Source organism: Hemitrygon akajei, chromosome 19 (genome assembly GCF_048418815.1).
Source record: "Hemitrygon akajei chromosome 19, sHemAka1.3, whole genome shotgun sequence".
Taxonomy (NCBI): domain Eukaryota; kingdom Metazoa; phylum Chordata; class Chondrichthyes; order Myliobatiformes; family Dasyatidae; genus Hemitrygon; species Hemitrygon akajei.
The window spans coordinates 39,933,195-39,959,068 of NC_133142.1; the positions used below are offsets into that span (position 1 = coordinate 39,933,195).

General features: G+C 38.5%; 1 protein-coding gene across 8 annotated transcripts in view; it reads right to left on the reverse strand.

Annotated features, from left to right (window-relative positions):
* LOC140741889 (contactin-4-like) overlaps positions 1–25,874 on the reverse strand; it is a 2,152,419-nt gene that overhangs the window by 1,291,528 nt on the left and 835,017 nt on the right. Inside the window, exon 4 of one of the 8 annotated variants that reach the window (XM_073072411.1) lies at positions 8,542–8,601. The exons of the other annotated variants lie outside the window; for them this stretch is intronic. The gene's annotated coding sequence lies outside the window, so the exon portion shown is untranslated. The remainder of the gene's footprint in view (positions 1–8,541; positions 8,602–25,874) is intronic. 8 annotated transcript variants of the gene reach the window in all.

The following is a 25,874-nucleotide window of genomic DNA, read 5'->3' on the forward strand; positions in this document are numbered from 1 at the left end:
TCAAGTATGGCTGCTAACTGAAGCACAACTCACATTTAAAAGAATAGTTGTAATTTTTGCATCAATAGAAACAGAAACCAGATCCACAATTGCGTTGCAGTCAGGAATGAAACTGAGCATCAACGGAATTGCAACATCTAAATAGAAACCAGCTTGGCTGAACAAGTTGTGTTACCATTGTGTCAGGGGCACACGCACACCAACAAATGCAGGTTTAAAGATGAAACTTGAAAGAAAATGCAAAAAAAGTAGGGCACAAACAAAGAGCATGTTGGATAGACAAAAATAAATAAACCACAGGGAAGAGAAGAAGATAAAAAGTCATGTTGCAGTTTTAGAAAGAGCACTAATCTGCATGCTGTTGACGGAATATCTGATATTAATGAGTGTGATACAGTACTGTGTAGCCTTGAGATTTACAGTATGAAAATTAACAATAGACAAGCAATATGGTTTATGCCAGAAGTGAACAGCAAATTCATTAAGATGGAATTTCACACTGGTTCAGTGGTTTCAGTCATTTCTCAAAATGAGTTTGAATGACTTTTCAAAGATACCAAACTAAAGCCTGCAGGTATCCAACGAAGAAAATATACTGGAAAAAACGATAACTCCTGTGGGAATGACATTCGTAACTGTAAAATACAACAAGTAACATTGAGCTTGTATCTGGTAAAAACAGAAGGACCAGCATTGTGGGGACATGATTAGCTCAGATAACTATAATTTGATTGGAGATCCATCCACATTTGTCTATCATATTGCCTACAATAGAGCAACTGAAAGTGAATTAAGAAAGGTACTGGATGATGCCACAGTAGTGTTCAGGAATGACATTAGAAAAGTTAAACATATCAATGCTAAAATAATGTTGAATGAAAATCACATCCAAATTCTACAAAACCTGTCCTTACACCATTTGTAATAAAATAGCCAATGAGCTAGATCACACAGAGGCTGAAGGAGTTCTTTCCAAGGTTGAGTGGAACCCATGGGTAACACCAGTGTCCTAGTAGCAAAGTAGAATGGGTCATCTACAGATGGAGATGGAAGAAGAGTTCAATGTGTTTCTCACCATTAACACTCATAAAGGTTTCTATTGCGATAATAGGCTTAGTTTTGATCTAGCATCTGCACCTGTACTCTAGTTGAAAGCTATAGAACAGGTACTGGAACAGTGCACAGGCACTCAGTGTTACCTGGATGACATCATTGTTACCAGCAAGAATGACAAGGAACATCTCTAAATTCTCAAGACAGTGTTAAAATCATTGGAAGGTTATGGCTTCAAGGCACAATGCAACAAGTGTGAATTTTTTCAACCAAGCATCGCTTACTATGGTCACACCATTGAGGCAAAAAGATTACACAAGTATGCTGAGAAAATTCCAGCAGTGATGGATGCTCCAAAACCAACGTAAGTGTCACAGTTATGTCTATTTTAGGATTTATTAATTACTATCACTTGTTCCTGCCAAACCTGGCTACTATGCTTCATCCCTTGAACTCATTACTAAAGATCAGAAGAAGTGGCAATAGCCAAAGCAGTATGAGGTGACTTTCAAACAGGTAAAGGAAATGGTGACATCAGACACTGTACTCACACATTATGATCCACATCATCCGGTGAATCTTGGTATGATGCGCCGCTTGTCATTCGACGTTCAAAGTTCAAAGTAAACTGATTATCAAAGTACACATATGTGACCATGTACAACCCTGGGATTTATTTTCTTGCGGGCATATTCAGTAAATGCATAATAGAATAAAACCATAACAGATTCAATGTTAGTGTATTGTGTTCTGCTAACATTGCTTGCAGTGCGTTCTTTAGACGCTGAACAAACCTTCCCTCCAGGCTAGGTGGTACAGAGCAGATGTAATATGTCTTATTCCATTCATTTTCCACAACCAACAGTTCATTGTCACTGACTAAGTGATCTGGAACACCAGTCCTTGAGAAGAGGCTTCTCACCACATCAGCGGTGTGCGAATCTGTAGCGGTAGCGAAGGCTGTTGTGAACACTTCTGGCCACTTTATAGTTGCATTCACTACTGCCAAGAAATTTGTGTTCATGAATGGTCCAGCAAAATAAACATGATGCTGCTGAATCATAACAATAATGCCTTTTGAGCAGAATGTCTATTGGACCCTGAGCAACCTAAATATTTTCTTTTGTCTTTCCTACAAACAAATTGGTTGCATACAATTGATTCATCCAACATAAACATGCTAACAATCTTTGCCTGTTTTGGCTGGTACTCACTGCCAAAAATCACTGTGGTTGAATTTAATTGCCAATCAAATGGGAAATGACAATCCTGGACTTTGGGAATGAAACAGAAAGTTCTAGAAACTCTTAATGGTACAGACAGCATCCATTGTGCCTGATCTACCAAGTCTTTCCAACATTTTCTGTTTACTTTCAGATTTCCTGATGTATAGTATAAGTCTTTTCAAGTAAACAAATCTTTGGAATGAAAATGTAGAAGTCTAGTTTTCTTGATTGTGCGGTAATGTTAGAAAATTGTTGTATTTAACACTTAAATAGTGCAAGGGACATATAGCATATTTTTAATTAACATTGAAACTCAAGATAGTGAAGGTCTTGATTACAGGTCTTGGTAGGTCATATTAGTTTAATGGTGCAGCAAAATACCACAAAAGCTTAAAATCTCATGAAATAAACAGCTGGAGAATCTCAGCAGATCAGGCAGCATCTGTGCATAGGTAGAAACAGAGTTAAACTGTCATAATCCTTAACATTAACTCTGTTTCTCTCATCCAATTTTTTTACCTGATCTGTGGTATACTTAGAGCCAGGATCAAAGTCTCCAAATAAGCAGCAAGACAATTGGTGCTAAAATGCAATGGTTAATCTTTGGAAATTTCTTTGCAGAGGCTATTTCATTGATTGCAATCACAACAGGTGTTGATAATGTTTTGCATATGAAAAAAAATCAAGGGATATGGAAATAATGTCAGAAATAATATTTGAGGCAGCAAATCAGCCGTGAATTGAGAAGGAACTTTGAAAACCTAATGACCATCTCTCGCACCCATATATTTTGTCCTTATGCAATCTGTCTTGTGAAAGAAAATCATGCATTCAGAGAGTGTAGCTTCTAACACTAATCTCAAACAAAAAATTGAACCAAAAATTCAGTGTTTGAGAAACATTATGAACAAATTAAAAACTCTTAATGAATATTGATAAACTAACATAAAATGAGTGAATGTACTCATTTCATGTTAACTTCAAACAGAATTCATGACTTACACACCAGCATCACAATGAAAAGAGAGTAAAAATGTATTATAGAATGCTTACAGCATTGAACTAGATCACTCATCCCAAGTGAAATATGTTTGTGTTTCCACTCTTCTATATTTAATCAAATCATCTTATCTTTACCTTTCATTTTTTTGCCTCAAAGGCACTTGTATTCCATCGCAACCAGCAGGTGATCCATATGTTTACAATCCTTTAGTGAAAGGAGTCTGTTCTTAATTCCCTATTGAATTTATTAGTGACTATCATAGAGTTAGCCCCTTGCTAGCCTCATCAGCAGGTGGAAACATCTGGCGCTATATTTACAAACTTGCACCAAACCATCTCAGGTTAATTGCAGTGAAGGTGAGCTGGAAGGTTTCTCTTTAACACTGAAAATTAATTTACATTCATGATGTCCTCATCATTCTAATAGTGTTAGAAGGATGAAAATTGCTGTCAATTTGTATCAACAATCATTGCTGACATGAGAGATTTACTTGCTGCTGTGATAAAACAAGTGTAGAGACCATATGGAACAATGCAAAATACTATGCATTTTCAAAACCTTGCAACAAGTATTGAAGGCTTCAATAATAATTATGCAAGGAAAAAGACTGAGTCAGCAATATTGTCCTCATTCTCCATCTTGTGTATAATAACACACTAAAAGATATAAAATTCCCACATCAGTTGTTCATAACTTTAATATGCAAGTTGTTCTAAAGCCAGATCTAGCACGTTAGGATACTTCTTGGGCCTCTGCAAAAATTGTAACCTTGGAAAGCTGTCGGGCTGTTGCTGAAAATATTAAATTATTGGATGATTTTTGACATTTTGATTAAGACAACTCAATATTTTCTTCATCCTTTTGAATTAAAAGAAAGAATATCTTCCCTCAATTTGCATGTAACATAAAATAAAAACTGATTGATTTAACTCATGAATATTTTTGTGCTTTTATTACATGCAATCGCTTTATAAATATAGTATATGTTGGCCTTGTAAATTCCAAGCAGAAAAGTAATTTTGTTTTAACAATTTATTTTGCATTGTTATTGGTCTACTTTACTCAAGTGCAATGCACAATATAATGAATTTATCTGTATGAACAGTATTCAAGACAAGCTTTTCACAGTATTGTGGTATGTGTAGCAATAACAAGCCAATTGCAATACTAAAAGCTATACTTTGAACTCTGTCCACACTTTAAAAATGACAATTTTGGGATTAAAATGGCAGCCAAGTTCTAACCACTATGTTTGTGTTGCATTTCAATACTGAAATTTTAATTGCCAGGCAGAGCCTCAGATATTAAAACATTTCTAGTCTAATTATGACATCCAGATCCTGATGCCAAGTGATATTATTTGCCAGTGTGAACAAAAATTAAGCAGCATCAACTCTGGCCCAGTGATCACATGCACTTGTGATTCAAGATTGCTGAGTTAAAGCCTTGCTCCACAGACCCAGGAAGAATAACTTAAGCAGAATCTTCAGCTTAGTACCATGCAGGAGCTTGGAGATGTCTTTTCTATAGATACCGGTATTTGACCAAGATCCAGTCCATCCAGCCAGATAAATTAGGAAAAGGCTATTCAAGCACTTCAGATCTCCACTGTCTCCAGTGTCAGAGAATATTCCCTCATGGCAATCCTAATTGGCTTTACTGCTTCACCTCCAAGCTAGCCGATATTTCCTGGTGGCCAGTCATTTTAATTCTACTTACTCATTCCCACATAGATATGGCAATAGAAGCAGCCTTGGATAGCCATGTCAAGTTTACATACAGCTAAGTGGAAAAACACTCATATGCTGCCTTGATAGTCTCCAACCTGATGGCATGAAACTTCTGTAGCCACTCCCTGCTGTCCCTTTTCCCCCTTATCCCACTGACCCCTAATCATCCGATCTCTCTCCTATCTTCTGCACTCTCAATTTGACCGTCATCCAAACTTTCCCTTCCCTGGTTTCCATCCTCATCCGCTTCCCTTTATTCCATGGTCCATTGTTCTCTTCTATCAAATTCCTTCTTCAGCCCTTTATCATTTCCATCCATCATCTTGCAGCTTCTTACATTGCTTGTATGCTGTCCACTCCATCATCTGCCTATCATTACCATCTGCCTGGATCCACCAATTATCCACCAACTCTTGCTTTATCCCTTCTCCCCACCTTTTTATATTGGTTGTGTCTCCTCGTTGTTTCCAGCCCTGATGAACGGTCTTGTACCAAAATAACTACTGTCTATTTCCCTCCATAGGTGCTGTTTGACCGGATGAGTTCCATTAGCTTTTTGTGTGTTACCTTTTATCTTACATCTTTGATCCATGAGTTTTGCACTTCCCCATTAACAGGAGCATCCTTCTTGTGTTTTATCTGTCCAGACTCATCAAAACTACATCAATTTTAATGTGATCTCCTCTCATTCTTTTGAACCCTAGTAAATACAAATTATCCTAAGACCTCTGGCTTTGTCATGTTCAGAGCATTTGAAAAGTAATGATGTTCTGCAGTGTTGTGAAAGACACACTGGTTAAAAAAAATCTCACAATATTTGTATAATATTCTGCAAGCACTATCTACAATAATCCGTAAGATTGAGATTATAAAGCAAAAGACTAATTTTAAAGTATTTGAGACCAAACTATGTTTCTTTTTAAACAATGTGGTAGAAGTGCTGAATACATCAGTTTTAAGGCATTTATTCCATTAACTGCTTCTTATATATTACTTTCTTTTCTAGTGACCAACTCATTTCTGGCAGCAGAGTCAAATATGCATAGATCATGTACTGCCAGTTTTCATATTATCAGCGAAGTAAGCCTTATCAGATAAAAACACAGTCAACGAAAATATTGTGAAAATAAGCTAATTTGTACTGAAGTGAGTTAGGAAGGCAAGTTGGAAGTCACCAGCTACTCTCAGAGTTCTAAATATATTTGAAAACCAGCTGAGTAATTGACACTTACTGTTCATTTATAATGTATTGTCACAGTTGTATAATCCCTGATACTTCCATCTGCAAGCATCTTAACTGTCAATAACTTTCCAATGATAACAGATTGTTTGGATAGAACATAGCAGAGCAAACAGCAACTACATGATGGTTGCATTCTGCATAATCTCCAGATGCTCCTAGATAATTACTGAGGTGATCCATGTCCAGATTGCACTGTTTGTATATAATCACCTTGTGGCGAATGTTATTGTTTAATAACTGACACTTTCTCAACCGGGACTTTTAAAACAGGTGCTGTCCATTGTCCCCAGGCAATTGCAATTAAAATCTGCCTCTAAACTTGAAGGAAATAGTTCGTCCAATGGTAAAATTCCATTCAGCACACTGATTCCTTTAGCCTCATAGGTCAACAGATAAACATCCCACAATGTCAATTCCAGAAGTGTCAAGCTGGTTTTGAATGAATGCCACCATGTTTCTCCCTTGGCGGCAACTCAAATGTGAAATGACTAATGAGAGTATTGTGCTGCACCAGGCAACCAAAATGATTACAAGTGGGCAGCAAGGAAACAAATATTCAATGAATTCAAAGCCTGTTAATTAGAACTATGCAATTAACTATCACCGCAGACTGAAATCTTGAACAATTCCATATTTATTGATGACGCCATGTGAACAGAGGGCAAATCAGGGTCGATCATAGAGTATGTGAGCAACATCTGCTTAAAAATATAGCAACAACTAAGGCTGCTAAATTATACAGGGGCTGTTTCTCCAGTACAGATTGTGTTCTTTATTTTATTATTCAACGATATTCCCTGTTCTGCCCACAAAGACATTGTGTCCTTGCTGTAGAACATTTGAATTGCATTAGGTGCCCTCTAATATCTCTAATAAATGATCTTTATTCATGTACAACATTTAATAATGTGACGGCATGATGTTAGATCATGGATATGCAACAACCAAAGTTAATTCTGTACCTACCTGATATTCAAAACTGTTTAATTTCTCGCATAGACTATTAAACACTGACAGAATAAATACTGGCTTTATCTTTTCTTTCATAAAATATTTGAAGTGAGAATCATTATGTTTGCCTTACAATGATCTTGGAAACATGCAACTGAGAATAGACATGAGATCCAACATGAATCCTACTGATCCATATGTCTCACTGATGAGGTAATTTAACTTCTGAGCTGTCAGCTGTTCCAAGCTGCCTTGATAATCACTGGAGTCCTCAGCTAAAGATTTTACTGTTTTCTGAGCATCCACAGTTTTTGATTTTGCTACTTGTTGTAAATGGTGTAAGCTCTTAATACACCTTACTGAGCTATGTAAAATGCTTTGTTAATCATCCATCCACGACGTCCAATTGAAAAGGACCTTATCCTACCTCTTTGTTATTGCTATGTGGACAATTTGTTGAAGTTAAAATGCTTAATGTGGTTCATTGAATAGCAGTGATTAACACTTGCACCTTATTCCTGTTGAGTTTTCTAATTATCACCTTTTTAAAGGAGTATATCAGTTCATAAAAAAAACATTATTAAAAGGTTACAAATTAATTTATGCAGTAAAGGTGTTGCATTTGAAGGTTATATTGATACTTGTAAATGACATAACTTCATTGCATTGTTGTGACATTCACTGCCAGAGCAATAGCAAAGAAAGTGGATGCTTTAAACAGCTGCTATCATGTGAAATAATTGTACTAGATTATTTCTACACAAGACAAGATGATAATTAATCACCTTCACTTTGAACTCTGCTATTAATAGGACCCCATGACTCTTTATTTTACACACACACACACACACATACGTTATTCAAATTTAAAACAACTTCAAATCTGTGTCTTTCACTCCAGTGAACTTGCCCATATTTACTTTATGGTTGATGATTCATACTGTACATGAGATAGACCTACTTGTTGAGATCAACTAACTTCTCAAGTCAAATTAAGGAGGCCTCTGACCAAATATGTTCCTACATGTTATTTGTGCTTCAGTCATTTTCAAATCCAGATTAAAATGCAAACTTAACTTTTTTGCACAGTTGGCACTATTTGCACAACTGGCTATACTGTTCACAGATATCCCTAATCTCTCACTTCAGCAGTCTGAGGCGCTGATCTGCTTCAAGTTGGCTTCAATTATACCAGTGTCTAAGAAGAACATTGCAGTCTACCTCTGTAACTATTGTCCAGTAACACTTACAACCACAAGCCTTTTTGAAAGATTGGTGATAAAACTTAACAACTCCTGCCTGACGAGTGACTTGGATCCATTCCAATTTACCTACCAGCACAACAGGTCAACAGGCGATGCCATTTCATTGACTCTTCACTCAACCCTGGAATATCTGGAGAGCAAAAATACATACATCAGGATGCTCTTTATTGAATAAAGCTCAGCATTCAATACCATGGTCTCCTCAAAAACTAATCAATAAATGTCAAGTCCTTGATCTTAATTGGATCCTTGATTTCCTCACTTGCAGACCCCAGTCAGTTCAGATTGATATCAACTTCTTCTCCACAATCACCATCAGCACAGGTACACCATAAAGCTGTGTGCTTAGCCCTCTCTACTTTTCACTTTACATTTATGACTGTGTAGCTAAGCACTGCTTCAAATCCATATTTATGTTTACTGACAACACCACTGTCCTAGGACAAATCAAAGGTGGTAATGAATCATCTTATAGGAGGGAGATTGAGTGGTACCACAGCAACAAACTTGTACTCAATGTTAGCAAGATGAAGGAGGTAATTATTGACTTCAGGAGGAGTACACTGGAGGTCCATAAGCCTGTCCTAATTGGGGGAATCAGAGGTGAAGAGAATCAGCAACTTTATACTCCTCGGTGTTAATTACAGTGTTAACCAGCTCTAATTGTTGATTATGCACCATGCGTTTTGCCACCATGAAGCACTGCAGGTTATTAGTTAACCCTGATTTGGAGGACAACCATAATTTTATTTCATATTTGCTCACCCTTATAGATCCAATATTGGCTCAGACAGTGAAGTTAGATCAATTTGATTAAAGCTGAATGTGTCTGTTCATTTCAACATGCATGATGCAGTGAATCTGCTCCTGAACAAACCGCTGTTCCTGTTCCAGTGCTAAATCAGGCAATCAAATCTTGCCCTCCAGTCTGAGGACATTAGGATTAGCTCTTGAAGAAGCATCACTATTAACATTATTTTCTGATTCTGTAGCTCATGTATCAATTAGTCAGCACTCTTTAGCTGACTGGTAGAAGACAGAAAGTGGGAATAAAGGGATCTTTTTAGGATAGCTGTTGGTGAGCAATGGAATTCTGAAGGAGAAACTGTTGGGACCACAACTTCTCACTTTATACATTAATGATCTGACTAAATGAATTGATGGGATTGTGACCAGATAGCCGGAGGGATAGTAGTGTTGAGGAGGCAGGGATTCTGCAGAAGAACTTGGACAACTTAGGAGAATGAGCAAATATAGACTACTGCAATGGGAAGTGTAGGATTTATGTACTTATGCACAATTTTCTAAAGGGTGGGGGAGAATTCAGAAATCAGAAGTGCAAAGGTATTTAAGAGAATCCAGAACTTGGAATCCCAAGGTTAACTTTCATGAGCTGGAGGTAAGTAAGGCAAATGTTATTCAGCATTCTTTACAAGAGGTTTAGAATGTAAAAGTAAGGATGTACTGCTGAGAATTTATAAGGCATTAGTCAGATTGCATTTGTAGTAGTTGAGTAATTTTGGCTCCTGTATCTCAGGAAAAATGTGGTGAAACTAAAATTGGTCCACAGAGAGTTCAGCAGATGATTCAGGGAATAAATGTCTTTATACATGAGGACTATTTGATACCTCTGGGCCTGTACTTGATGGAGTTCCAAAGGGTGAGGGGAGATCTCACTGAAAGAGACCGAATACTGAAAGGTGTGGATTGGCTGGATGTGGAGAGGGACTTTCCATTATTAGGAAAGTCTATGATGTGAGAAGCCAGCTTCTTTTCAACTGACATGAAGGAGACTTTTTTTAGCCCAAGGATGGTATATCTGTGGAATTCACTGTCACAGATGGCTGTGGAGTCCAAGTCATTGAGTGCACCTAGGGCAGAAATTGATAGTTCTTGATCAGCAAAGGGATTAATGGTTATGGGGAGAAGATGGGAGAATGGGTTTGAAGAAAATTAAGTCAGTCGTGATTGAATGATGGAGCAGACTCAATGGATCAAATGGTCAAATTCTGCTCCTGTATCTTATGATCTTAATAAATGCTCTGCTGAACGTTGCTCTTCCATCAGAAGAACAATCTTTCAAATCAGGTATCACATCTGGAATCAGACAAATTTCCAGAAATAGACATCAAGTCTGAGGCAATTAATGAAGAAACATTGCAGAACTATATTTATTTTATCCTAACTCCCGAACATCCAACCATCCAAATATCCTCATTTGTCCCAATTACCATCCTCACCAGGCTCCAATGCCTACTGTTGACCTTTCTTTGATATACTGTATGTCTGATGAGCCCTAATTTCGATCACCTCCTACCCCACCTCCACATCTAACCAGAGCGGAGGTTGCAAGCAAACCTGAACCCAGACTTAGAAATGAGTAACAAGAGGCACAATTTGAACCTCAAAGTGTGGAACAACTGTTCTGTTATGCAATTAGGATGCATAAAAGTTCAAGATTTAAAATGCTTTACTCATAGGCCTCTACTTGCTAAACTTCATTCTTTTTTTCATAGGCATGGCCAGACATTCAACCTTAGTCCTACCTCATGCCTTTTGGTTACTCCCAATAATTTCAATGAACTTTGACACCACTTTCTTATCCATATACTGTCAATGTACATGCAGAAATTCTGACTATAGAATCCAGATGCATTGCCAAACTCCACACTATCCTATTTCCCTTTCACCTCTCTTGCTATTTAGTCATCTCAAATATTATTTCTCTCCATTAAATACTCTGAATACCAATGCATCATCTTTGACTCCCATCTCAAAGATCATTCCTGTATCACACATCAGCTTGGGAAATTAGTCCAGAACAAATCATTCAACACCACTTCTGGCCCAAAGTGAATTATTAATTACATATCCATCTCATCACATTTGGCATAGCTACCTCCATACAGATTTAATTTTGACAAGACACTATTGTCTGGATTTTAACTTGACCAAGTACAATAAGCATTTGCCATAACCTTTTTCCAAGAAGGAGAATTAAAACATGAATTGTAAGGTCACTTAGTAAACTCAATGAAGACTCAACCTTGGGATTCCTGCACTACATATATTTCAACAACATTATGCATTCTTCCTTGGAGTATTCAGCAACACAACTGCATCTCTGCAGAGCCTCAATAATTTTAAAAAGCAATAAGAATCAGGAGTTATATTATCCCCATATGTAAACAAGTTCATTGTTTTTCCTTTCTGAACCAGCAGCTTAAGTACAAATCAATTTCAAAAGAAGACATTTTCATGCAGAATTCTGACAGACAGAAATAATTCCAGCAAGAAGTACAGGAGGAATATTTGCCTACGTAACTGAATAGTTGCACAGTGACTTAAAAAAAATCATAGGTTGTGTGCACAGACTCAACACAAGGAACTCAGACTCAAAGGTTGTGACCTGGAATGTGAGCTCCAAACAATGTGATGCACCAGGGAGGGCAAGAGCTCTTGGGCACTGTGTTTCAGGAGGCAGCCTCACTCATTAGATTAACTGGTTCAAATGTGGTCTCTGGACAGAGACAGGAGGGTGTGACTGTGAGACAGGCAGGTAGAGGGATTCGAGAGTTAGTGCTGGAAGAGCCACGGGACTTGAGCTTGACCAACAGGTCTGAGATTGTTGCTCCCTGTGAGGATGAGGGTGGGTGCTGTAGGAAGGATGGAGAACAGAACCCTGGCAGTATGGTTCAGGGAGCCATTCAAGAAGGGGGAGAGAAGAGAAATGTAACTGTGATCGGTTTAGTCAGGGGTATAGACACAAGTGTCTGTGAAAAGGATCGAGTGTCCTGTAGGCTGTATTGTCTGCCTGGTGCCTGGGTTCGGGACATCTCATCTGACCTGCAGATAAATATGGAGTTAGAGAGGAAAGATCCAGTTTTCCTGGTCCATGTGGGTACCAAGGACATGGGAAGAGCAATAAAAGAACAAAAACAAGGTTCTGCTGAGGGAATTTGAGAAGCTAGGGACTAAATTAAAGCCCAGATCCTGAAAGGTAATAACCTCTGGATTGTTAACCTAAGACACGTGCAAATTGGCACAAGTTTCACAGAGTTAAAACTCTGATTGATTAATGTGGGAGAAATGAGTTTGAATTCATGGGACATTGGCACTGGTATTGGGGAAGGAAAGTGGGGCTCTGATGGGACAGACTGCATTTGAACAATGCTGGAAGCAGGGTTCCGGAGAATTGCATAACAGGGGCTGTGGACAGGGCTTTAAATTAAATCATAGGGACATGTTTTCAACAGCTTGGAAAAATATGGATAAAGTAAAAGTGAAGGAGAATGCAGGAAAGTTTATTGAAGTCCTCAGAACAATGAATAAGACAAAAAGCTTTGAAAGGGATATGAATTTAACTTCCACAGTATGGAGACAAAATTGAAAAGAAACGTTGCGACTACAAGACCTATAATGTTGTATTTCAACTCTCACAGTATTCAAAATAAGATAAATGATCTTGTAGTGCAATTAGAAATTGGCAAGTATAAGAATGTGGGCTGAAAGAAGATCACAGCTGGAAGCTTAACATCGTATTGAAACTGTAGGCAGGTGGGCAGAGAAGATGGAGTGGTTTTGTTGGTAAAAAAAAAAGTGAAATAAAACCCTTAAAAAGACGTGACATAGTATCAGAAGATGTAGAACCCTTTTGGGTAGAATTTTTCTTAACCCTATCAACAAGAATTTTACATCTTTTGATCTTAGGTTAGAAAGACGGTGATGTGGGTTATATTCAGGCCTCTGAACAACAACCAGGAAATGGGGTTCAAATCATAATAAGAGATAGAAGGCATGTAAAAGGGCAATCTTATGATGCTCATGGGGCATTTTAATATGCAGGTAGATTGTTAAAATCAGGCTTATGTTGAAAAAGAATTTTCTAGAATGTGAGATGGCTGTTTAGAATAGCTTATGATCAAGCCAACTAGGGAAAAGGCAATTTGGGATTAGGTACTGTAAAATGAACCAGATATGATTAGGGAGCTTTAGAAAAGGAACTATTAGGATATAATTATCAAAACGTGATAGCATTCATCCTGCCATCTGAGTGGAAGAAGCTAAAATCATATGTATTAATATTACGGTTGAGTAAAAGTAAATACAGAGGCATGAGAGATGAGCTCGGCAGAGCCAATTGGAAGGGGACACCAGCAACGACGATGATAAAGCATCTACGGCTGGGGTTTCTGGGAATAATTTGAAAGATGGATCAGTTCATCCCAAAAAAGGAGCAGCACTCTGTAAAGGGAAGATGAGGCAACCATGGCTGACATGAGAAGTCAAAGTCAGCATAAAAGCAAAAGAGAGGGCATACAGTACAGCGCAAAACCAGTGGGAAGCTAGAGAACTGGGGAGTTTTTGAAAATCATCAAAAGGAAACTAAAAAAGCAATAAGGAAAGAAAAGATGAAATATGTCGGTAAGCTAGTTAATAATATAAAAGAGGATACCAAACATTTTTTTTCAGATATATATGAAGTGTAAAAGAGAGGCAAAAGTGGGCATAGATCACTGGAAAATGATGCTTGAGAGGTAGTAACGGCATCACGGAGAAACTCAGAAAGTATGTGGTATTAGTGTTCACTGTTGAGGACACCAGCAGCTTGCCAGAAATGAATGAGTGTCAAGGACCAAAAGTGGGTTTAGGTGTTATTACTCAGGAGAAAGTGCTTAGAAAGCTAAAAAGTCTGAAGGTAGATAAATGGAAAAAGGAAGTGCGTGGTCATGCACTTTGGACAAGTTATAAAGGTGTAGACTATTTTCTAAACAGACAGAAAACTCTGAAATTGCAAAGGGACTTGGAAGTCCTTATGCAGGATTCCCTAAAGGTTAAGTTTGCAAATGCAATGATAGCTTTCATTTCAAGACATCTACAATAAAATAGCAAATAAATAATGCTGAGGCACTGGTCAGACCACATGTGGAGTATCGTGAGCAGTTTTGGGTCCCATATTTATGAAAAGATGTGTTGAAATGGAGAAGACCCAGAGGAGGTTTACAAGAATTTTCCCAGGAATGAAAAGGTTAACATGTGATGAGTATTTGATAGCTCTGGGCCTGTCCTTGCTTGAGTTTTGAAAAATGAGGTGGGGATTTCTTATTGAAATGTAACAAATTTTGAAAGATTTACATAGACTGGACATGCAGAGGTTGTTTCCCATAGTGGGAGAGACTAGGACAAGAGGGCACAGCCTCAGAATAGAAGAAAATCCCTTTAGGACAAAGATGAGGACTATCTTTAGCCAAATGGTGGTGAATCTGTGGAATTCGTTGTTACAGATGGTTGGTGAAGGCCAAGTCATTGGATATATTTAAAATAGAAGTTGACAGGTTCTTCTCTAGTAAAGGTATCACAAGTTATGGGGAGAAGATTGAACAATTGGGTTGAGAGGGAAAATAAATATGTGATGATTAAACAGCAATGCAGACTGAATAAGCTGAAAGGCCTAATTCTGCTCCTATGTCTTATGGTCAAGCAAAAACCTCTGAATAATTTCATGAATCAATTCTCACCTATTATTTGTTCAATGTCTAAAACTCTATACATCTCAGCTATGAATAAATTCAAAGACAAAGAATCCACTGCTCTGAGAGAGGAATTTAAATTATTCACATTTGTCAGTCCTAAATTATTCACATTCCCCAGACCAGTCTTGTATCAGAAATCATGTTCTAGATTTAGATTGTGAAGTCTTTCAGTTTTTTTCCCTGCCAATTCCTTTCAGAATCATAAAAATGCAAACTCATGGAAATAATATTTTCAGCAACATTTGTGCAGTTCATCCATTCTGATGGAAGGTTAGCAACACACAGGTTAATTATGTTTCCCTCTTTACAGTTGTTGCTTTGTATGCAGATAATTTCCAGCATTTCCATCATGTGCATTTGCTTAAACTGAGAGAATAAACCTCAGATCACCTCATTCTTCTAAACTGCTGGGTGTACAGAAGGTCTACTTAATATCTCTTCATAGGAAAAATATCTAATTCCAAATATAAATTCATGAATCTCAGCCACTATTCTGATGTAAATATATTTTCTTTTAGCTCCTAAGACCACCAACCTGTATACTAGTCTGAGGGTAGCCTCACTCAAGCCAAATAAAATTTCAATATGACACTCATCAATTTCAATATTTGTACTCCAGCCTGCTTGAAGACAAAATCAATTTACCATTTTGCCTTCTATGCTCTTATCCTGACAGATAGTCTAAAAGTTTACTGGATCCAGTTTATTTCACTTAATCAATAACTTGAATTAAAGTTACTGTTAATCTATTTCATAGAGCCAAATCTGGTAAATTCTTGCAGTCTTTAATAACACATGTGGGAAATGAACACACTGGGTTCTAGCAGTAGTAAAATTATCAACCAATAAATTAAAAAAAAATACAACAAAGCCCAGATTTTATTGTAATCATGATCAGCATCATTACAGAGTAAAATATACAACTTTGATGCTTTCACATATGTACTCCCATGGGGAATCCCACAAGGTGACAACTAAATTTCACTGGTTGAACTGAAAAGAATTTTAATATATGTAGACGAGTCTCCATTTAAAATATAATTTGTCTGAGTTTTCAATGACAAATTAAGGGAAAATGATTGTTTAGCAAACTCCATGTACTCCTGAAACTGATTCATTTGATATGACAAACAGAAGACAATATGCAGAGGCTGGAGGAACTCCGCAGGCCAGGCAGCATCTAAGAAAAGAGTACAGTCAATGTTTCAAGCCAAGACCCTTCAGTAGGACTGGAGAAAGAAAAAGCTGAGGAGTAGATTGAAACGGCGGGGGGAGGGGAGAGAGAAACACAAGTGAATAGGTGAAATCTGAAGGAGGGGAATGAAGTAAAGAGCTGGGAAGTAAATTGGTGAAAGAAACAGAAGGCCACGGGAGAAATAAAAGTGGGGGAGCACCAGAGGGAAGGGGCAAGGAAGGAAAATAAGGTGAGAGAGGGAAAAGGGTTTGGAAACTGGGAAGGAAAAGGGAGGTGGGGGACATTACCAGAAGTTTCAGAAATTGATGTTCATGCCAACAGGTTGGAGGCTACCCAGACACTGGAACTAAAATGGGTGGCCATTGGGAGATCCCACTTTTTCCCATGGATGGAGCATAGGTCCAGCACATAATTCTGCAAAAATTGCACCACAACGCATATCTTTCCCTCCCCCTCACTTTCTGGTTTCTGCAGGGATTGCTCCCTATGCAGCTCCCTTGTCCATTAGTCCCTCTCCACTGATCTCCCTCCTGGCACTTATTCTGGCAAGCGGAACAAGTGCTACACCTGCCCTACACCTCCTCCCTCACTACTATTCAGGGCCCCAAATAATCCTTCTAGGTGAGGTGACACTTCACCTGTCAGTCTGTTGCGGTCATGTACTGTGTCTGGTGCTCCAGGAGTGGCCTCTGTATATTTATGAGACCCGGCGCAGAATGAGAGACTGCTTTGCCGAGCACCTACGCTCTGTCCTCCAGAAAATGCAGGATCTTCCAGTGGCCTCCCATTTTAATTCCACTTCCTATTCCCATTCCGATATGTCCATCCATAGCCTCCTCTAAAGTGATGAGGCAACACTAGATTGGAGGAACAACACCTTATCTGCTGTTTGGGTAGCCTCCAACCTGATGGCAAGAACATCGATTTCTCAAACTTCTGGTAATGCCTCCCCACCACCCATCTCCTTCACAATTTCCCATCCCTATTTTCTCTCTCTCACCTTATCTCCTTGCCCCCCTGTCACCTCCCCTCTGGTGCTCCCACCCCCCCCCCTTTTCTTTCTTTCATGGCCTTCTGTCTCTTTCATCAATTTACTTTTCAGACCTTTTCTTCATCCCTCCCCATTCAGGTTTCACCAATCACCTTGTGTTTCCCTCTCTCTCCTCCCCCCACCTTTTAAATCTACTCCTCTGTTTTTTTCCCTCCAGTTTTGGCCCAAAATGCGGACTCTACTCTTTTCCTAGATGCTGTCTGGCTTGCTGAGTTCCTCCAGCATTTTGTTTGTGTTGCCCAATTTGATATGTGGTGGCTTGAAATTTGGTCACATAAAATACTTTTAACTCCAAGCTAAATCAGGTGTTATGGAGACATAGAGAGTCCAGGTGTTAGAATCTGAAGCAACGAACAATCAGCTGAAGGAACTTAATGGGGTCAGCAGCATCTGTGGGGGAAGTAGCTTTGCATTAGGGCTAAGAATGGGGAGAGACATAGTATAACGAGAGGAGGCATGGAATGCTGTGGAAGAGGATATTTATTGATTGATTTATTTATTGACGTACAGCGTGGAATAGGCACCCCCAGCCATTTGAGCCACGCCGCCCCACAATCTCCCAATTTAATCCTAGCCTAATCACGGGACAGTTTACCATGACCAATTAACCAACCAACTGGTATGACTTTGGAACGTGGGAGGAAACCCATGCAGTCACAGGGAGAATACATTTGCAGCAAGGAGAAATGAACTTAGATCACCTGTACTGTAAAGCATTGTGCTAACCACAATGCTAAGCACAATGTTTTTATACCACGATTCTTTGCCTCACTTGGAAGGCCTGAAAGGGAGAAGGGAAAAGAGCAAATGTTGCACCTCCAATAGTTGCAAAGGGAAGTGTCAGTGGCTAGGAAGCTTGGATGGGGAATGAAGCAAGGAGTCATGGAGGCAGTGTTCCCTGTGCAAGGTGAAAACCAGTGGGGAGAATAAAAGATGTGGCTGATAGTGGGATCTCATTACAGCTGGTGGAAACAATAAAGGATGATATGCTGAACTGGAGGCTAGTATGGTGAAAACTGAGGACCAAGGGCACTCTACTTCTGTTCCCTCTGGAGGGGAGGGGATTGGGTGAGAGCAGAAGTTCACAGAGCAGGAAACTGAGGGAGGACTCCATCAATCACAGTAAAATTAAGCTACATTTTCTGAAAAATGATAATTCAAATGTCGTGCCATAGAAGGTCCGGCTTAAGGACAGATGTAGTAGAGATGGACAAACAGTGAGGAAGGAATGGTATTCTTACAGGAGACAAAATAGGAAGCAATATTGTTGACATTACTGGCAGAGTAAGTTGGGATATAGTAAATACCAAAGGCTAGTTTGTCTCCCAAAATGGAGACAAAGGGTTCTAAGCACAGAATTGTTGAAAATGGTGGAAATTAGTAGTTAAGGTAATAAAATGTATGAGTTCCTTTTGGGAGCAAGTATCAACACCAAAGCAACTGTTGATTTTATGGAAGAGTAAGCAGTGGTAGAAGAGATGGTTTGGAACTAGGACTGTTTCATGCAGCCAAAAGAGAAGAGGTTGGCTGAGGCCAACCAGGTGCCCATAGTGAGACTTTGAATTGCAGGAGGAGAGAGAAGTCAAAAGAGAAGCTGTTCGGGGCAAGAAGAAATTCACCTAGTTGATGCAAGTGTTTGGTGAGGAAAGATCACTGTATCTCTGTCACAGCAGGATGTGAGGGCTTTACCACCTTGCTGATTGTAGACATAGATGTATAAAGAATGGAAATCTATCATTAGATGAAGCAGTGAGGACTAGGGAATCAGAAGTTTTCAAAATAATGAAGGGTATATGAAATGTCATGGATGTAGGTGGGAAGGGAGTGGATAAGGGAAGGCAGGATAGAGTTAAGTTATGAGGCGATAAAATTGCATTTTAAGTTCTTACTACTTTGTAAAAGATTAAGTGAACATTGTATTTTTTCTTTCTTATTTTTTGGTGCAAATTTTAAATCATGTCTCCAGGATTGTGGAATCTCCTTAAACTAATGTTTAGAAGCAGACAACATCAAGAAAGGAAAGCTTTACAGTAGAGGATTCGTTCGATTTTCATGGGTTATCTTCTTTGAAAGCAACATGAAATCCATGCCCATATGTTGCAGCTAACCATAAAAGAGTGCATCTTCAAACATTGTGCCCTCACTCTATTCTTTTGAAATTTGCTCAATTTATTCTGGCAGTGGTGCATTTAAAAATTGCGCACAGCAATTCAAGAAATTCACCTCATACGTCAACATAAAATTATTTTTATTATCTATAAAGACACTCAACAATTAATTAATACATTGAGCCAGAGGTCAGTCTAGCTGAATTGTAAATAAATGACCTGCATCTTGTTTTAAAAAAAGTTTCTTGACCTGACAAGAAAGTATAAGAATTCTGCTATTTCATTTACAACATGTGCTTAACATTTTGTACTAGACTATTTAATACCAGTTTCTGTATTGAACAAGCATATCCATTACCTGGAGCTAGTGCATTAAATACCAAAAAAACAATATAACCAATTACATGAATTAAGATTTTGTTACACTTTTAATAACTTGCTTTCAGAAATGAAACAATTATTTGCTGCCCCTGCAAGTCAGGATCACTTTTTAAAAGCAAATTAATAGAAACACAACAATTACACATTTTGCGACCAAAGAACACAGATATTTTCCTGTTAGTTTAATATTAATTCATTGCTGTAGAGAAAGGACAAACAGTTTAGACTATTCCGAACTCTAAAACTTATTCATTCATTCATTTAGGTATCGGGGTCAGCACTTAAAATCCATTGGCTTATCTTTTTTTTCCTTATCTACTGATGTACTTACTGAGCAAAAAATTATTTTTCACGGTTCCAAAAATTCCAAATCACCCAGGGACAGGAAGACCTCTTGTTAACATTGCTTATTGTATTGTGTTAGGATAGTTCTCAAACAATGAATGAGATCATGAGAAATGTTATTATTTATGCTAATTTACTCCAAAATATCCAGATGTATAATAGTTTAAGCTTTGGAAAGGATAATCCTTTTGTTGAACATGGAATATTACAGTACAGGCCCTTCAGCCCATGATGGTGTGCTAACTTTTTAACCTGCTCTAAGATCACTCTAACCCTTCCATTTTCCATGACCCTCCAATCATCTTAAAATTATACTTCCTCATATTAGCCATTTGAACTCTGCCTATCCACTGGATGGTGCATCTTACTACCTTGTATGCTTCTTTCAAGTCACATCCCATCCTCTTTAACTCCAAGGAGAAAAGTTCCAACTTGCTCAATCTATCCTCATAAAGCATGCCCTCTAGTCCAAGCAGCAACCTGGTAAACCTTCTCTGCACCCTCTCTGAAGTTTATATAACTTTTCTATAACGAGGAAACCAGAATGGAGCATAATGTTCCAAGTTTGGTCTAATCAGGGTTTTACAGAACTTCATCATTACCTCATGGCTCTTGAACTCAATCCCTCAACTATTGAAGGCCAACACACAATGTGCCTTCTTAACAAACCTATCAACTTGCATGGAAAATTTGAGGGATCTATGAATGTGGATCCCAAGATCCATTTGTTCCTCCACACTGCTGAGAATCCTAACATTAACCTTACATTCAGCCTTGAAATTCAACTTTCCAAAGAGAACCATTTCACATTTTTCCCTGTTGGACTCCATCCCTAAATTCTCAGCCCAGCTCTGCATCATGTCAATATCCTTTTGCAACCCATGGCAACTTTTCACACTATCCTCAATTCCACCAATTTTTGTATCATCTGCAAACTTACTACCCATCCCTTCCACTTCCTCATCCAGGTTATTTATAAAAATCATGAAAGGTGGGGGGTCCCAGAACAGATCCCTATAGAACATCACTGGTCACTGACCTCATGGTAGAATATTTCCCACCTACAACCTTCTATGGGCAAGCCAATTCTGTATCCACAGAGCCAAGTTTCTCTGGATTCCATGCCTCCTGACTTTCTGAATGAGCCTATCATAGAAAACCTTATCAAATGTCTTACTAAAATCCATATACACTATATCCACTGCTCTACTTCAGCAAATTGCTTTATAACATCCTTAAAGAATTTAATCAGGATTTTGTGGCGTGACTTGCCCTTCACTAATGATTCTCCCTAATCAGACTGTGTTTTCCCAAACTTTTGTAAATCCTGCCTCTAAGAATCTTCCCCAATAATTTTCCCACTACAGAAATAAGGCTCTCTGGTCTATAATTCCCAGGGTTATCCTTACTCCCTTTCTTGAACAAAGGAATAACACTTGCCACCCTCCAATCAACTGATACTTCTCCTGTTGCCAGTGAAGACACAAAGATCTCTGTCAAAGGCGCAAAAATCTCTTCCCTCACTTCCCACAATAACCTGGGACATATCCCAACAGGCCACAGGGACTTACCTATCATAAAGTTTTTCAAAAGTTTGAGCACACTCTCTTTCTTAATGTTGATGTGTGTTTAGTATATCAACCTGTTTTACACTGTCTTCAGGAACATTAAAGTCCTTCTCACTAGTGAATACTGAACCAAAGTATTTATTAAGAACCTCCCCTACCTCTTTGGACTCTAGCCACTTGCTTCCTTTACTATCCCGGATCGCTCCTATGCTCACTCCACCATCCTGTGTTCTTCACATACAAATAATATTGTGATAAACACTTTAGTGATGCATGGGCAGAATGAATATTAACTAGTGCTTTTGACAAACATCAAGTGAACCTGCATTTGTAATGAATTCCATTTACTTCAACTTAATTGCAGTCTCTCATGTCAACATGATTAGTTATACAAGCAACAAATTAGTTTAGCTATCTTGGATTCAGTCCATGGAATCTAATTCTAAGTGTCACATTGGATTTAAAAGCAAAAGGTAATATGTTTTTGTAACTATAGCACCTCTACAATTGGACTCTGCTGGGCTTACAAATTGGTAGTTTGGTTTTTCTGATGTTTGTTGCTAGTTACATGGAGGAACTATAATAATAAATTTGAAGATAGTACCAAAGTTAGCAGCATGGTTGATAGTGAGATGGTTGTCAAAAGAGTGCAATGAAGATCATATGTCCCTTCATTGATTAGATTGGTCAGGTGCATACTAATGTAGCACATGGGTTCTAATCTAGAAAGTGTGATAACATGCAAGTTTTCACAACAGAAAGGTCAGATTACTCAGAAATGCAGAATAATCAAGGTTTTCCATGTCCACAGATCTCTGAAAATAAGCATGTTTGCAGATTCGCTCGTTGTTGTTAAGTAAATTATAGTTTGCCTATGCTTCAGTGACTGAGAAATGAGCAAGGCTGCTGTGTTAGAGCTTTGTGTAGATAAAAACTTGGGTAATTCTGTTCAGTTCACCATTTCTATTATTTAAAGTTAGACCTAAGCTTTAAATCTCCCTTCAGTTCCTTTGTCTCAAAAGAAAACAAGTGCAGTCTCATCTGTCTCTGCTCTTATGTAAAATTCTACAGCCCAGAGCCACTCTCGTGAAGCCTGCAGTGTCATAATCAGAATGGAGATAGAAACATGAGTAGGTTATTTGTTTCTTGCACTTGCAATATAATTATGACTGATCTTTTATCTTAACACCACTTTCCTGCATGGACCCAACATCACTCGGTATCCAGAAGGTTATCCATCTTGGTCTTGAATATACTCAGCAAAAGACTTGGCAAGAGAGATTTACTAACCTTAGTATCTTTGAAGGCATCCAGCACCTCATCTACTGGAAAGCAGACTATCTACCAGATCTCTCCTTTTACTTTTCCTTGTCTGAAGTCTTCCTGTCTTTCTCCACTTTAAATACAGAGGAGAAATAGTCAAGAAGGACCTTACCCATCTTCTGCAGCTCAATGCAGAGATGCCCCCTTTGGTCCTTGAATTCTTTTTCTAGTTTTTTTTTTCCATTAATAAATTTTAAAATGTCATTGGATTAACTTAATTTTTTTCTGACAATGCTTTCTCATGCCCATAATTTGCCCTTCTGATTTCCTCCTTGACTACACTTCTACACATGTAGAAGTTGACCTCTCACTATCTCACTGTTAAAAGCTCCCCACTTGCCTGTGGTCCCTTTGTTTGCAAAATTTAAAAAAATCTACTCCTTGATCAATATCAACCTTTGCAAACTCCTGCCTTATACTGTCAAACTTTGCCTTGCTCCAATTTAGAAGTTGAACCAATATGCCAACTCTGCCCCTTTCCATAAACATCTTAAAACTAATAAAATTAGTGCTTAACTACTGTCTCCTCAGACAGTTACCCTCCCACTAACACCCAAGGGGTGGTTAAGCTTTGCCCTCTCCCTATATGTTTTCTGAGTGTGCTTAATGAATTCCACCTTAACTAAGCCCTTAACAGTATTGTAATCCCAGTCTACATTAGGAAAGTTAAAATCCCCTACTATGATCACCCTATTATTCTTATAACACTGCATGATCTCCCTGCCTAATTGTTCTACTTCCTGTTAACTACTCGGAGGCAATTGTAGAATCCCAGAAATGTGATCATTCCTTTCTTATTTCTCAGCTCCACCTATAAAGCCTCACAAGATGATCCTTCAGTAATTTCATCTCTGACTACTGCTGTGACATCCCCCTTATTCAAAAATGCAACTTCTCCTTCCTCTCTTTTTCTCTGCTTCTATCCCACCTAAAACAGCTATACTCTAGAACATTAAGCTACTAGTCTTTAACTGTCCTTCGATGTGTTGTGGAAATAGCGATAGTATCCCAGTCCTATGTAGCTATCCAAACCTTAAATTAAGTTACCTTACCTGTCACACTTGGTTCCTTAAGGTTATTATAACTGGGGTGAGGGGTGGTAATGGGAACAAGCTCCCACTAGCTATTAACTGCTCCCAATGGTGTGCACCTCAAACAGCCTCTGACAACCAAGTCCAGCTCCTGGCCTTCACATGTGGCTCAGCTACTAAGCCTGGTAGAACTGTTTCTACTAATGGGAGAAAGGGTAAAGGCAGGTTACTGGCACCTTAAAACCAGTTGCTTTGGGCAGATGGGGCCTGTCAGCCGTGGTTGCCAGCTCATCTGGAAGGAAAACTCTGATCTCAAACCTCTGCTGCCTTGCAGCTATACCCACATGGGGAAGGATTCGAGAGTATACCCTGAGGGAAATATCTGGAGCTGGAGTCCCTAAGGCAGTCCTACATCAAGTTCAATGCTGACTGGCAACTCCTGTGTCATTGCTGGTACCAAATTATATTGGTCTCTACCTTTCTTTTGGGTTCGTCAGATGCACAGCGAGGGGGAGCTTGCTCTCCATATCATCCTGCCCTAGCATTGTGTATCCAGACAGCTAGGATGCAATATCCATGGTCAACTCTGATTGACGGGAGCTCTCACCTCACCTGTCAGACTTCTTGCATTGAAATAAATGAAATTTAATCCAATAAGCCTTCTCCACGAATGGTTTCTTTTTGTGTCTGTAATGCCAATTCCATTTGTTATTACTGACTTCTGTCTCACTTATCGGGGTCTTATTTGTGATCCCACCCCTGCCACCATCTAGTTTAAATCCACCCTAGTATCACCAGGAGATATGTGTACCAGGATATCGGTCCTTCTTTGGTTCCTGCAGTGCAGGATAGTCACAATCAAATCAATGTAGGTGCCCACTAGAACTCTTCTCCAAGTTCCTGATATTTGTGTTAATCAAAGGGCGGTTTAAAAAAAATCAAAATTCACAACTGACTCCGGAATGGCCTATATGAAAAACTAATCCAAAGAAATGACTACATGTCTGGAATATCAATAGGAATTAGTTTATTCACAATCAATACCCAGATAAATGTGCTCTCATTGCTTAAGTTGTGAAAACTTGAATCTAAATCAGAGGACTAAGTACAGGAAGGAAAAAAAAATCACCAACTATGGAGAAAAGGAACCATTGATGACAGTTCTGCTCTGTCCTATTTTCAGTATGCTGATCAGGAGTTGCATTCCCATTAACCATAGGAATCATGGTTATCTTCAATATAGTTCCCTACCATGCATTATATGAATAGGATTGTTGGTAATGGAAGCAAATTCCATCTGATGTAGTAGTTAGAATGCTGTGAATGATTCTGAACATGAGGTAAAGATGTTGGTTGTTGCTCTTGAGCTAAATCAATAAACAAAATGTACTAATGATTTTTCTCAGGCTGGTTTATTGTCTGTATGCTTCATAATGGGGAGCAGTGTTTGGGCATTTACTTCAGTTGCTCTGATGTCATCTGCATAATTCAGCTTTTGACAACATTTTCAGATAGAAATTTAGGATACTCAGACAAAATCAAACAGCAGTGAGTATTACCAAAGAGGAAATTATTTTACGTGGCATGATTGTTTACTTCTGAAGCAAAAATGTCAGTTATATTTTCTGTTTCCATATGCCACTCTTTCCTGAGCCTAAAGTCAAGGAAAGCAAAGAGATAACTCATAATAGATATGAGTCAATGGGCAGACAGCAATGGATATTGTTGAAACAGTGAACTAGATGAGGAGCAAGTGCTGAATAGGATCAGCTTTTGAAGCATTTACAATTCAGGTTTTCACTTAAAAGCAATTTTCATCTCAAAGTCGAAGTCATTTATGTGAAATCATTCAACAGCAGCACTGCCTT